At 36.5% G+C, this 13,561-nt stretch overlaps 1 protein-coding gene across 3 annotated transcripts in view; it reads right to left on the bottom strand.

Annotated features, from left to right (window-relative positions):
* BICC1 (BicC family RNA binding protein 1) overlaps nucleotides 1-13,561 on the bottom strand; it is a 257,535-nt gene that overhangs the window by 223,317 nt on the left and 20,657 nt on the right. The gene's annotated exons all lie outside the window — the stretch shown is intronic.

The raw sequence follows: 13,561 nt of genomic DNA, 5'->3' as shown, positions 1-13,561 counted from the left end.
TAATTCCCCTAAATTTAGGGAAGTTTTTTTTTTTTTTCCTTAAACCTACTACTTCCCATTCTCATTCTTGTGAATTGTGACAATGTCTGGATTATAAATTCAAAAAGTCAAGTGTTAAAAGTTGGTATCCACTTATTTATTTACTCATTCTTTCTATTATACCTCTAGTTAGCACATATTACATCTGTACTAGGTTTTAAAATATTAAGGATTACAATTTTGTCCTCCAAATACCCCACTGCTTTGGAGTACATTATTTTCCTAGTGCTGCTATAACAAATTATCATAAACTTAGGGGCTTGAAACAACACAAATTTTTTATTTGGTGTTCTGGAGTTCAGAAATTATGAATGAGTCTTACAGGCTAAAATAATAATGCTGGCAGATATGTACGTTCCTTCTGGGGGCTCTAGGGAGAATCACTTCCTTGTCTTTTCCTGTTACTGGAAAGTTACTCATCCACATTCCTTGGCTTCTGGCCTCCTCCTCCATCTTCGAAGCCATAACATCCCATCTTCTGCTTCTGTCCTCCACCTCCTCCTGTCTTATTATCACCTTTCTTCTCATAAGGACCCTGATGATTACACTGGGCCCACTAGATAATCCAAAACAATCTCCAAAGCTGAAGATCTTTAATTTAAACATATCTGCAAAGTCCCTTTGCCAGGTAACATATTCACAGATTTGTAAATTAGGTTATGGACATCTTGGGCCATTATTCAGCCTTTCACAGGAGACTGATGGGGAAAAAAACACAAATTTCAGCAAGCACTCCACTCTTTAAAATTCTCTCTCTTGAATCATTTCAACTTTTAACAAAGTTCCTAAAAAGTTCTGCTAAACCAGATCACAGCTCCAGTGAATGACAAAGTAGAACAAAGGACAGGTTAGGGTCCTAACTTTAGGAGACAGACTAACATCAGAACAGGAAACAAAAATAAAATGACAGGGACGCCTGGGTGGCTCAGTGGGTTAAAGCCTCTGCTCTCAGCTCAGGTCATGATCTAGGGGTCCTGGGATCATGACCCAAAAACAGACTCTCTGCTCAGAGGGGAGTCTGCTTCCCTCCCGCCTCTCTCTGCCTGCCTCTCTGCCTACTTGTGATCTCTGTCTGTCAAATAAATAAATGAAATCTTTAAAAAAAAAAAAAAAAAGTATGGGCTTCAGTTCTCCAAAGTATTCAGTTAACTGATGAAAACATCCCTTTATAATATAAGACCATATTAGTTTATTAACTATTCCTTATTTTTGTAAGATTTTATTTATCTCTTTGACAGAGAGAGAGATATCACACGTAGGCAGAGAGGCAGGCAGAGGAAGAGAGAGAAGCAGGCTCTCCGCTGAGCAGGGAGCCTCATGTGGGGCTCAACCCCAGCACCCCAGGATCATGACCTTAGCCAAAGGCTCAACCGACTGAGCCACCCAATGAAATAAAAGATCTACTCTATAATATTACCAAGCAACACTCTGATTATTAATTGACCTCAGCTTCAGAGAAACAGATGCCTCAGTATTTTAATCATTGATCATTTATAAATTTAAAAAATAAATTTTAATATGGTTATAACCACACTTATACACACATATATACACAATTCAACAGTTAGAAATGTGCAAATCACTAAGTCACTTGATAGATATGGACCAAAGAAGAACAACACTCATAAGGTAAACATTAGTATACTCACACCCTCAAAAGATGTAAAATCAGTACCCTACCTTTATACTCACTGACATTCCATTCATATGTGCATCTTCCATTCATAAATGGGAGATATTGAACAGATGGCACATTTACTCATGTATATCTTACCCCTCTTGTTTACTGAAGGGAAAAGGAGGGAGAGAAAGAAAAAAAGGAAAGAAACAAGAAAAGGAGGGGAAAAAATGAAAGAGGAAGAAGACAGAAAAATCAACATTTGCTCTGGACAATTATCTGGACCAGCCTAACTAACACTGCAGTCCCGGTTTTTAAAATGCCATCTTCCACCTTTGTTTCTAGATTTGTCAAAAAAAGCTAGTACAGCCATCTCATGAACTTTCAGAATATTAAGCAATTTTACAGCCAGAAGGAAAGAGAGTTCTACTTACTATGAAAAAGGGTTCCCAGTTATTTTGTTTTTCCATTACAATTTTGTTCTATCCTCCCAGAGCAGGCAGTGAGGTGATGGGGGTACAGTGGTGTCCAGCTTGCTGTGAAGATGAGGGGTGGTCTGCTTTCTCATTCAGAGGCTTGCCCTCTTTCCTAAGCCCTCAAGGGACAGGCTGCCCAGAGACAGAGCATGCTGGCCCACTTAACTGACCAGCTCCCCTGCAGAGAGGACAAAAAGAGGCTCTGCCCAGCATCTGTGCAAAGTTTCAAAACTCTTGAAATCCTTGACTACAAGCCTTTGGAGATGAAAGCCTAGGTCTGCCTTGTTCACACTGTTATCCCTAAGCACATGGATGCACAAACATGAAATAATGATCTAATGATGCACTGTTACAAGTCCTTCACATGTACCTACCTCCTGAATGCCAAATATGAAGCACAAAGAATCCATAAAATCCTGAATGTAAGTTGCATCTATCAATTTGTAAATTATATCACCTCTAATTCAAAGACATAAACAGAATATTCACATTATACCTAGGAGATGAATCAGTGACTCTACAAAGCATTGGAAGATTGGGCTTATGATAAATTTCTATAATAGCTAGGTGAGATGAAGCAAAAATTGTACATAGGTAAATGTGATAAGAATCAAAAAAGAAGATGGTGTCTGAAATGACTGGTACCCAGATTCTTAAATAATTTTTTCTTTCCTATTCTTTTTATACCAATGCTACTTAAAATGGGAAAGACAAAATTGTACATAAAGTATGTCATCTCATAGATATTCTTTAATTATTTCTAAAAGTACCTCATTTCACAGATTTTTCCTAAATAGTCAGAACCATTCATATCCAAATTTACCAAAATAATATATAATGGTGTTTACAGCCTCTTTTTAAATAAAGGAGTGGGCTTCCTATCAACTAGTTGAGGACTGTCACTGGAAGCCCAGTGCTTGCCTGGATGAGGGCACAAAGACCTCTATGACAATTTGGACAAGGGGCGCAAGAACAGCCAGTAGCTACCTCTACCTACGTCCAGGGGGAAACAGTACGAGACAGCATAGTGAAGTGGGTATTACAGAGTCGGCCTCTTTGTTAGCAGAATGACATCAGAGGCAGCTTACTGTGACCTCACTGAAAATCATGTCCCTCATCTGTAGGGTAGATTGCTGCATGTCCCACAGTACTTCTGAGAGGACTGATGTAAAGTGCCTGCGCCTGCAAAGTCAAAGAGAGCCCCACTGATTCAGACACTGCAATCGGCATCTCTGGCCTCACTCAGGGAGCCAAAACCATTTTCTCATTTATGGACTTGATTTAGAGCCATGGCAAATAAACAATAACTGAGAGCAAAGCACTTTGTGAAAGACTTTGCTTCAAAACCATTTAAGTTTTAAAACAGCCCACAAAGAGAGAGAAAAAAGGAAGACTGAAAAGGACCCCAAATCACTATGCTGTGCCTAGATATATAACAAAAATAAAGCTAAGACAAAAGGATTTTTAATTGAAATCAGCTTAAAATATGTCATCAGCTTTCACTCACCTCAAACTTTGATCACACAGTTATCCCAAACACAGAGCTTTTATTTTTTTTTCCTACTTGAAAGCCAAAAGAAAAAGTTGTACATAATAAAATGTGGCACAGAATTCCACCAGTAATTAAATGCATGCTTCCAAATGTAATGTGTTTCTTATAGCAAATAGTAGGAAAAATTAAGCAACTTTTTTCAACAAATTTCAATAACCTCACCATATCACTAAAAATTTTATCACTTATAAAAATGCAATCCAAAGAAAACTAAGTGACACCAAAGTTTAAAATATTCCATTGTTTCTAAACTTAAAAATTCATTTATTCCAGGAAACAGATATATCAACACATCTAATGGCTGCATTTCAATATTAAATTAAAACACACACACATTCCATTTTTCAGTTTTGTAAGCCATTTAGAACTCAAAGCTTTATATATTTCAGCATTACAACTGAACTCTAAAGACTTTTACTATATTTTATAGACCTTCAGATAAACCATCATAAATCACCCTAAATATACATAAAGACATTATTTTTCAGGTCCCAAGTAAAACTAAAAGTCTGGGCATTTTTACTAAACAAACTGCACTATGAAGTTACCCAAAAAAAAAAGTGATCCTAAGAATGTGCCTGAAGATGATTAAGATCTCACAGGCTGGAGACATCCTCTCCCAGCCAACATAGCAAAACAGATTTATCCACACACTTGAAACAACTCAAAAACGGACAAAGTAGTTTGAACAATGGTTTTTAAAACACTGGACACTGGACAGTGAGAGACAGGAAACAAACAAGGTAACCATTCAATTGAAACAGCTTATTGCCTGGATGGAATTTCTAGACTACAAAACAAAAAGCATGGCCAGACAGAGCCTGAGCTGTGGAGATGGGTCTGGGAGTACAAGAGACCAAGATGCTGAGAACTTGCAGGGTAAAGTACCACAGAGGAGAAAGTTATGAAGGCAGAGAACTCTGAAGAGGTGCTGATTCCCTGATCAACACCTAGGTGTAAGGAAACTAGCCAAGAACCACCTGAGAGGAGAAGAGGGAATAATATAAAGCTCACACATGTTGTTCCCATTAGTTACAGTAGAAAGCTTCATAATCAACAGAACACCAGGTAGATTATTCAAAAAGGATTTTGCCTCGGTAGAAGGTAAAACTAGTCCTAGACTAAATGTTGCTCTGGTCTTATCTAAGAAAGCTTAAAAACAAGACATGGAAGGGTCAAATCCTCCTGAGTGACTTAACTATATTCCACAACAAAGATCAAGAATACAAAAATATTCAGCATTCAACAAGAATCACAATGTCTGGCATGTAATGAAAAATTAGGCATGTAAAGAACCTGGAAAATACAATCCATATTAAGGACATAAACCAGTTAAGTAGAACTGTCATATATTAGAATTAACAGACAGGAACATTTTAAAAAGACTATTATATGATCAAAAAGCACAACAAAAATTTGAAAATTTTAAGATATTCCAAAGGTCCTAACCGAACTACTAGAAATAAAAAATACACTGTCTGGGGTTTCACACTGGATAGGACAAAAAACACATTAAACTTTCTAGAGAAGAAAAATCAACTTCAGAGAAGCTGATTTGAAGTCATAGTAATAGAGACTATCTAAAATTAATCACAATGATTAAAAAAGAAATACTGAGGAAAAATGGACAGAGCATCAGTGAGCTGTGGAACTGCATCAAGCAAACTAATATACATATAAATCAAATCCGCAAAGGAAGGGAACAGGAAAAAATATTTAAAGAAATAATGGTTGAAAATCTTCTACATTTGATGAAAACTATAAACCCATAAATTCAAATGAACTCTAAACATAAGAAACATGAATAAAACAACATTGATATATATATCATCACAGTGCTTAAACCAGCGTTAAAGAAAATATCTCTAACACAACTAGAGAAAAAAATACACATAATTTACAGACCAAATCTAATTTGCAGATGATGGCCAATTTCTCATTATAAATAATGCAAGCCAGAATTCTGTGAAACATCTCTAAAATAAAAAGGTGGGGGAGGAACCCTCTCAACCTGGAATTACTTAGCTAATGAAAATTTCTCTCAAAAATAAGAGCAAAATAAGAATGTTAAAGATAAGAAATACTAAAGAAAATTCTTCAGAGAAAAAATAATTGTCTAGCATAGTCTCCTGATCCTTAATCACATCTAAAAGGTCTCTTTACTGTATAAGGTAACATTTCCATGTTCCAGGAATGAGGACAGGAGACCTTTGGGAGGCAATGTTTCCAACCAAAGTAACCTATTATGAAGAAATTACTTAAAAAGACCCTCCACTAACAAAAAAGAATAATGCAAGAAAATACATAATTTTTAAAAAACGGAAGCTGAGTATAACTGAGAAGAAAGAAACATGAAAAAAGTTAAGTTTGGGGGAGAAGAGGGTGCCTGGGTGGCTTAGTGGGTTAAAGCCTCTCTGCCTTTGGCTCAGGTCATGATCCCCGAGTCCTGGGATCGAGCTCCACATCAAGCTCTCTGCTCAGCAGGGGGCCTGCTTCCCTTCCTCTCTCTCTCTCTGCCTGCCTCTCTGCCTACTTGTGATCTCTGTCAAATAAATACATAAATAAATAAATAAATAAATAAATACATTTTTTTGAAAAGTTAAGTGGGACTCCTTTGGATTTTGATACCTGGTTGTCTTTGACCTGTAGATTTAGTAATTTGAGATTGTCTTCTTAACCAGTCCAAGTATACCCCTTGATCCTACAAACACAATTTACATAATTATGTTTAATCCTGTTTAAAATGCTGTTTAAAAAAAAAAAAAAAAAAAAAAACCTGGGGCACCTGGGTGGCTGTGTGGGTTAAAGCCTCTGCCTTCGGCTCAGGTCATGATCTCAGGGTCCGGGGATAGAGCCCCGTGTTGGGCTCTCTGCTTAGCATCGAGCCTGCTTCCCTTCTTCTCTTTCTGCCTGCCTCTCTGCCCGCTTGTAATCTCTGTCAAATGAATAAATAAAATCTTAAAAAAAAAAAAAACTAAAAGCAATCAGAAAAGTGATTTAAAAAAACAATTTCCTACTTGCATCAATGTCCTATCAATCAAATTACTCTTAGTTTTAAGGACAAAATTTGGCATTAGAGGGGTTGAAATTATACTAACTTAACTCTATGTCAATGTTCTGTAAGTCATATTTCTTGAGAGATTCTTTTGTCCTTTGTACTATGAATCAAGTTGTAAACTTTTTATGCTATGTGAATGTATGGCTCTTCAAGTATTGTAATAACCCTAACACTCTTTCCTTACATGAAATGCTTTAATACATCACCAAACTGACCTATTATTTTAGATCTAGTAATGCAATTTCAGAATTTGAGAAGCTGCAAATGAATAAAAATTAATCTTTTCCTACCTTGCATGCATACACATATACCAATAAAATTAGACAGAATCAAGGCTTTCCATTCAGCATTTTGAAGAGATGCATCTTGAACACAACCAGAGAGGTATAACGTTCATCCCAAGGTAACAGTTTGTCATAATATTAACCATCCCCCAATACATATAAATAGAAGTTCCACAGCCTTACAAATAAACTTTCTCATTCTATCATTTATAAATTATGTAAATAACCATAATCAAACAAATAAGTGGAAGACATTTTTTAAAACATACAATTTGTTATTACTTACTTCTCCATCTAAATTTTACCTAACTGGGGAGGACAGTTTTGATCCCTAGTGTAGAACACCATGGTTAGAGAAACTAGCACCATTGACTGAACTGATTCTCTTTAGTGATAACTCCTGTGGTGAAATATTTCACTTGACTCTCCAACCAAAGTTAGGGGCTATTTAAAGACCAAATCAGAGCTTTGAAGCCACTCTATTTGTTCACCAATTTTATCCATTTCCATTTAATGATTAAAACTCTGTTTAACAGAGGCCAAACCATTTGGCCATCACTTGAGTTCCAGAGATGCCAGGCCAACATTGAGTTTCACATGACAGACCTCACTGACCCATATTTTTCAAGCACTCACTGAAACTTCCCTTAACAGGAGTTGCTAATCATTACCGTAAGAGATGAAAATACTGATCTACTCACTGAAAATTAACTGACTTCACATACAGAGAATCTCATTACCTAGACCTCAACTTCCCCTTTTCGATCTTGATGATCAGAAGAGAAAATTGGCCTATTTATACTGAAGTTTCTAGGACTCCTGCCAGGGTTACTGATTACTCTACTTTTTAACTACCTGGGAGGTCAATTCTGTCCCTGACACCACACAAAGCAATGCTGGAGCAATTAATTCAATCAAATAAGTGAAATGTCTAGGACCACAAGTTGCAACTTTTAATATGCTACTCATGTCCTAAGGCCACCACCTGAAAAAAAGCCTAATGGCCTCCATTCTCTTCAGCTATAAAACAGAATCCTGACATCCATTAAGTTGTCACAACAGGAATCCAGAAAATGCATTACTTTCTTACACCATACACAAAAATAATTCTAAATGAATTAAAGACCTAAATGTGAGACATGAAACCATTAAAATCCTACACAGGAGAACACAGGTAGTAACTTACTTGACATTGGCTATATCAACTTTTTCTAGCTAAGTCCCCTGAGGCAAGGGAAACAAAAGCAAAAATAAACTATTGGGACCACAGAAAAATAAAAAGCTTCTGCACAGCAAGGAAACAACAAAACTAAAATGCAATCTACTGAACAGGAGAAAACACTGGCAAATGACATAGCTGATCAAGGGTTAGTAACCAAAACAGATAAAGATGTTATAAAACTCAACCCCAAAAATCAATTAAAAAATGGGCAGATGACTGAACAGACATTTCTCCAAAGAAGACATCCAGATGGCCAACAGACACATGAAAAGATGCTCATCATCACTCACCATCAGGGAAATGCAAACCAAAACTATAAAAATGTATCACTTCACACAGAAGAGCTAAAATCAACAACACAAGAAACAACAGATGTTGGCGAGGATGTAGAGAAAAAGTAACCCTCTTGCAACTGTTGGTGAGAATACAAACTGGTGCAGCCATTCTGGAAAACAGTATGGAATCCAGCAATTGCACGACTAGGTATTTGTCCAAAGAATACCAAACATTAATTCAAAGGGATACGCACCCCCCAAGTTTACAGCAGCATCATTTATAATAGTCAAGATACGGAAGCAGCTCAAGTGTCCACTGACTGATGAATGGTTAAAGATGGAATATATGTATACACAGGAATATTACTCAGTCATAAAAAAAATGAAATCTTGCCATTTGCAATGAATGGATGGAGCTAGAAAGTACAAAGGTAAGTGAAATAAGTCAGTCAGAGAAAGCCAAATACCACAGGATTTTGCTCATATACGGAATTTAAGAAACAAAATAAAAAAGCAAAAAGAAAGAAAGAAACCTGGAAACAGATTCTTAACTATAAAGAACATACTGGTGATTACCAGAGGGGCAGGGGAGGCGGGTGGGTAAAATAAGTAAAAGGGATCAAGGGATGCACTTGCCATGAGGAGCTCCAGGTGATACATGGAATTGTTGAATCACTATACTGTACACCTGAAACTAATATAACACCATATGTTAACTAACTGGAATTAAAATGAAAACTTAAACAAAAAGCTACACAATTTTACTGTGGGGTTTGTAATAGAAGTAGACAATAATACATATGGAAACCACATCGTAAAGGATGGAGGATGGTGGTAAATGAACCTGTATGCTGGCACAGGCTTTCCTTTCACATAAAGTAGTAAATAATAATTATTTTTTTCAAGATTTTATTTATTTGATAGATAGAGATCACAAGTAGGCAGAGAGGCAGGCAGGGAGAGAGAGAGAAGGAAGCAGGCTCCCCGCTGAGCAGAGAGCTGGATGCGGGGCTCGATCCCAGGACCCTGGGATCATGACCTGAGCCAAAGGCAGAGGCTTTAACCCACTGAGCCATCCAGGCACCCCCAGTAGTAAATAATAATTCTTAATAGGTTGTGACAACCGGAGGATGTATAATGTGATCCTATTTGTTCATCAATTTTATCCATTTAAATTTTTTTTATTTTAGCAGCAAGCAATTACATTTTTTTAAAAGCTATTGTTAAAAAACCACTAGATAAGTTAGGCAGAAATTTTATAAATCATCAATTAGCCCAAAGTAAGACTGGATAGGAAACAACAAAGAACATGCCATTACGCATCTGTCCAAACCCACAAAATACACAACACCAAGAGTGAGCCCTAATGTAACTATGGGCTTCGGGACATGGTGATGTTTCCATACAGGTTCAGTAACTAGAACTGATTATCACTCTGGTGGGAGAGGCTGATAATGATTATGTATGTATGGGGACAGGAAAATGAGAAATCTCTTTACCCTATGCTCAATTGTGCTGTGAATCTAAAACTGCTATAAAACATGAAAATCTAGGATGCCTGGGTGGCTCAGTCAGTTAAGCATCTGCCTTCGTCTCTGGTCATAATCCCCTGGATTGGAACCCCACATAAGGCTCCCTGCTCAGCAGGAAATCTGCTTCTCTCTCTGCCCCTCTCTCTGCTCCTATTCCCTCTCTCTCACTTTCTCTCAAATAAATAAAATCTTAAAAAATAAATAATAAATAAAACAAAAATCCATCAAACTTAAAATAAGAGTAAAAAACAGATGAGACAAACACAAGAACACATAACAAAGTTACAGACCTAAATCCAACTATATTGATAATTACATCAAATATTTGTGAAACTAAATGCTCCAGTTTAAAGGTAAGATTATCAGAGTAGAAAGGATAAACTATGGTAAGTTCATACCATAGAAAATATTCAGTAATGAAAACCATACTTATACACAATATGGATGGCTTTCAATTTTGAGGGAGAAAAGCCAGACTTAACAGGTTCTATACTGCATAATTACATTAAGTTTAAAAGAAGGTAAAACCCAACAAGGTATATAGGGATGGCAAACTAAGACAAATACTACCATAGAAATGAGAAGAGCTGTGACCTTCAAAGGTGAGGAATAGGCATGAATAGAGTGCTTTTAAGGGTGCTGACAGTATTTTCTTTCTTGACCTGAGTGGTGTAAATAATTCATTGTTCATTTCTGCTACATTTGTTGTATCTGTGTTATACTTCACAATTAAAAATGTTAAAAACAAAAATAGAAAATTACTCTGGGGGCACCTGTGTGGCTCAGTGGGTTAAAGCCTCTGCCTTCAGCTCAGGTCATGATCCCAAGGTCCTGGGATCAAGCCCCACATAGGGCTCTCTGCTCAGTGGGGAGCCTGCTTCCTCCTCTCTCTCTGCCTGCCTCTCTGCCTACTTGTGATCTCTGTCAAATAAATAAATAAAATCTTTTTTAAGAAATTTTTTAATTTAAAAAAAAGAAAATTACTCTGAACTGACTTACTCAATTATTTCATAACTAAAAACTGTGGGTTTGAAAATGTTAAAATGGAATTAGTCATAACAGAAACACAAAAAGCATATGTACTTAAAAAGGGCATTTGTAGTGGTAACAGACTAATTCTATCCCAAAAATAAACTGTCACAAAATTCTCAAATTCATAAGCACAACAAATCAAATAAAATCCTTTGATTAGCTATTTCCTAAACATAATATTAGAATAGATAATAAAATTTTACCAATAACTAGGTCAATTTTTCTAAAAGGTATGGATTCTTCATTACTCCAAAAACTTTACAGTCTTACATTAAACATCAATGTAACACCTTTTAAAGGGCATCTCTTGGTATATTTTGAGTTACTGGAATACTGGACAACTTAAACAGCCAGTAACAAGATTTAAAGAATGCCAACTTCGTATAATACAGTTTCTTTTTTTTTTTAATTAAAAATTACTGTGAAAATCACTGGTCAGGCCAGTTTGACAGACTTCACTATCTTAGTCTACAAAATTCAAGTAGATAGAGAACTTTCTCACCCCAAAATTAACCTCTCCCAATCTCCAAAAGCCACCTAACATTTAAAATAGTTTTCTTCTTCTCAATCACTATCTCCAGTTTTTCCCAGGGTTTGGGAAACCCTGATGTGTTCCTGCGTCAGCTGGGCGTAGTAAACCCAGGTGTGGACATGCAGCACAGGACAACTGGGTAGGCCAAAGTATACAGAGGCAAACAGCTTCTTCTTCCACTTCTCCAAGCGCTGAACTTAAGGGTCACCCCCTGATACCGTGCTCATAATAATAACATGAGCACAATAAAAAGGCACTTACAGCTTGGGGCAGTGGAAAACACTGGTCAAAGACATCTACTTCCAATCTCCAGGAAAATAAATTCTAATCTGTGTAATTCTGAGGGTTTTGTTTTAGTTTTTGGTTTTGAATTTTTTGTTTTTTGGTGCTGGATTAGAGTGAAGTTTGTTTCTGATTCTGCCTCTCTACACTATTAGGTCCCTGGTGGACTCTGGCACTGCTAAAAATTGCACAAACCCAAACTCCTGAATAAGAAAAGGTCTGATTTATATTTCTGCAAAGTAGGGTCAGAAGTCCTGGATCCACTTTTCAAACCTAACTGCTGCATTATCATAGCCAACCTTAATTTCTTAAGAGTGCTTACGAGATACTAAGTAAAAAATGTTAAACTGTTTTGAGACCTGTGCTTCAGCTAAATGAGTGTCCTGATTTGTACAACAGAAAAGTACACTGCATTAATTTGTTAATACTTCCATAGCTAAGTATCACAAACTGGATGACTCAAACACCAGAAATTTATTGTCACCAGTTCTAGAGACTACAAGTCCAAAATCAAGGTGCTGCTAGACTGATTTCTTCTGAGAGCTATGAGGAATGGCCACATTCTCCCTGAGGCTCTTCACAGTATCTTCCCTCTACTATTGTGTGTGTGTGTGTCCAAATTTCCCCTTTTTTTCATAGTACACCAGTCACAATGGATTACGGTAATGACTTCACTCTAATTTGATCACCTGCATAAAGACCTTATTTTTGTTTTACAAAACATACTGGGGGTTGGAATTCCAACATATTAACTTTGGGTGGACATGATTCAATCCATAACATAAATATATATATATATATGTGTGTGTGTGTATATATATATATGTATATGTGTGTGTTATATGTATGTATATATATTATGTATATGTACATATGTACATAACTAGAACCATTCTTATCAATTATTAAGAAAATAATTGCACTAGGGGTGCCTCGATGGCTCAGTGGGTTAAAGCCCCTGCCTTCGGCTCTGGTCATGATCCCAGGGTCCTGGGATCCAGCCCCGCATCAGGCTCTCTGCTCAGCAGGGAGACTGCTTCCCTTCCTCTCTCTCTGCCTACTTGTGATCTCTGTCAAAAAAAAAAGCAAAATCTAAAAATAATAATAATTGCACTAATGCTTTTCACACTACTTTAATGTGTATTTGTAACACAGCATAACATATTTCTCTTTCTTTTCTTTCTAGATGCTTACAACAGATCACACATACAAATCAATCCTTTGTTGCTAAACAGAGATATCGTAAGCCAAGAACCCTAAAATAAACACTGAAAATAGGGCATATTTTCCAATGGAGGTAAAGATTTTAGTGTAACCAATAGAAATGTGCAAGCCAGCAATAATTTAATTTAGTAGCTGAGCCAAACCATGATAGTCCACTTTAAAAATACGGGAACTTGAGAAAGTGATATTGTTACAATTGTTAACTATGGAATGCAAGAACATTTATTTTAAACTTCAAGTAACACAAATCCATTTTGTATATTTATTTTTAAAAAGAAATATCCATTCAGCACATTTTGGATTTGAGAGCTTGAAAATAACTGAATCCTGTTTCCTGTGTGTGCATGTTGACACCAAATGTAAATGCTATTACGAGGTTCCAGTTACCGCAGAGTTCTGCCTTCTTGCCGACTTATTTTTATGCATCTCTCAGAA

Source organism: Mustela erminea, chromosome 14 (genome assembly GCF_009829155.1).
Source record: "Mustela erminea isolate mMusErm1 chromosome 14, mMusErm1.Pri, whole genome shotgun sequence".
Lineage (NCBI taxonomy): Eukaryota > Metazoa > Chordata > Mammalia > Carnivora > Mustelidae > Mustela > Mustela erminea.
The sequence above is the reverse complement of the archived record's forward strand: the minus strand, read 5'-3'. Positions and strand labels throughout refer to the sequence as shown.